At 38.1% G+C, this 1,680-nt stretch overlaps 1 long non-coding RNA gene across 1 annotated transcript; it reads right to left on the reverse strand.

Moving 5' to 3' along the window:
- Nucleotides 1-310: 310 nt before the first annotated feature.
- Nucleotides 311-947, reverse strand: LOC129321844 (uncharacterized). Its single transcript, XR_008596116.1, has 3 exons — nt 815-947; nt 600-681; nt 311-440 (listed from the first exon to the last, which is right to left on the reverse strand). It is a non-coding gene; the product is annotated as an uncharacterized LOC129321844 (long non-coding RNA).
- Between the last annotated feature and the right edge of the window lie 733 nt (nt 948-1,680).

The raw sequence follows: 1,680 nt of genomic DNA on the forward strand, positions 1-1,680 counted from the left end.
ATATAACTCTATACAGCAATATATCATTATTCATTATTCACCATACAACAAGGCCACATCAATAATGAGACTTTAGCTCACATTATTGTGCACCCTGCAACACCATAGCTATCATAAACAGGTCTAGCATAAAAATACCCTCCATAACATGGTGGAGGCCTAACATAGCATGGCCCACCAGGCCGGCCTTCAGAGCACAGAACACAACACGTTGTAAATGGAACTCGGGACTCAGGCACAAAGCATGGCCAATCATGCCAGCATTCACAGCACCAAAACACAACACGGCGGCGGCGGAGGCGGAGGTGGCGGAACTATGATTTTCTTAATGGCGCCACAACCTTTACGGCAAAGCTGATCCATAATCTTCTCTGGGCTACAGCTCACCACTTTAATCGTCACAGTGTTCTTCTTCTCATCGAATTTCTGGTCTTGAATTTCTCTTGTTCACAAACATCCAAAACCACACAAATGCACAAGATGAACTCAATTCTGTGATTCCGAAGAATAATACGCATGCGAATTTCAAAAGTGAACAATGAAGAAAAAGAAGAGAGTGAGAAAGAGAGAGAGAACTGTGAGTATTGAGAGAAACTTACGTGGGAATTTACAGAGAACATTCTTGACCTTCTTGTAGCATTTCACACACTGGAGATCAACCTCGAGTATCATTGTTGTCACCTAAACATATAATTACCAGAAGTAAGGAACAGAATCAGTATCGATATGATCGATATGATTCACTTGTATGATTAAACGGAAGAGATCATCAAGATGAGGATTTAGGAAGGAGATCAAAAGGAATTATATGTACCTTTTTAGTCATGGCTGAATGACGAGAAAATGGAGCTCAGATATGAGAGAGATTAAAATGATGGAAGAAGAAATTGAAAGTGATAATAACAGTGATGGAGTAGAAGAAAGCGAAGAAAGTAACGAAACATGAATGAGAAAGAAAGCGTAAGAAGGATTAGGGAGGCAATTGTTTAGGCTTCACCACAAGGTCCCCTGATCAATCAAATGTGAATACGTGGCATAGAGCTGTTCTTAGGATTGTTGTCATATGGAACGTGAAAAACGTGGGAGTGAGCGTGCAATTGGCAACTTCGCACGCCATATCCGTCAAGTTTTTATTTTTATTTTTAACGTAATAATGTCGTCCGAACGTTTTTCAGTTTAATATAATTTTGTCTTGTCATCAATGTTTGACCATATTGACCATTATTTGACTATTATGTGTAGTGCTGGTAGCCATGTGCCACATGTTAAAAATTTAAAAAAGAAAAGAAAAATAGATCCATGCAATCTTCTTCATCGCAAGCTCCTCTTCCCCACCTCCTCCTCCTCCTCCTCCTTCTTCATCGCAACCTTCATTACTAGAAATGAAAACATAGCAAAGCAAACAAAACCCCAGCAACCTTAATTAATTGCTATTGTAACAAACAATAAATCTTCGTGCCGTGGAACTCGAAAACATTATATCATTATTTAGAGAACAAGTTTCATCTTTTAAATAAGTATCCAAATAGAATTAGAAATGAAAAGGCCATCGAACAAGAAGAAATCAGAATCCAAATTGAATGAAGATTTAGAATAAGAAAAAATAAATCAAACAATAAATAAGCAAGGAAAAACCTAGATCTAGAATGCAACATGTAAGTCCAATTGAGAACGCTAGGC

This window comes from Prosopis cineraria, unplaced genomic scaffold (genome assembly GCF_029017545.1).
Source record: "Prosopis cineraria cultivar Desert tree isolate PC_DT_omini unplaced genomic scaffold, ASM2901754v1 PC10, whole genome shotgun sequence".
NCBI lineage: Eukaryota > Viridiplantae > Streptophyta > Magnoliopsida > Fabales > Fabaceae > Prosopis > Prosopis cineraria.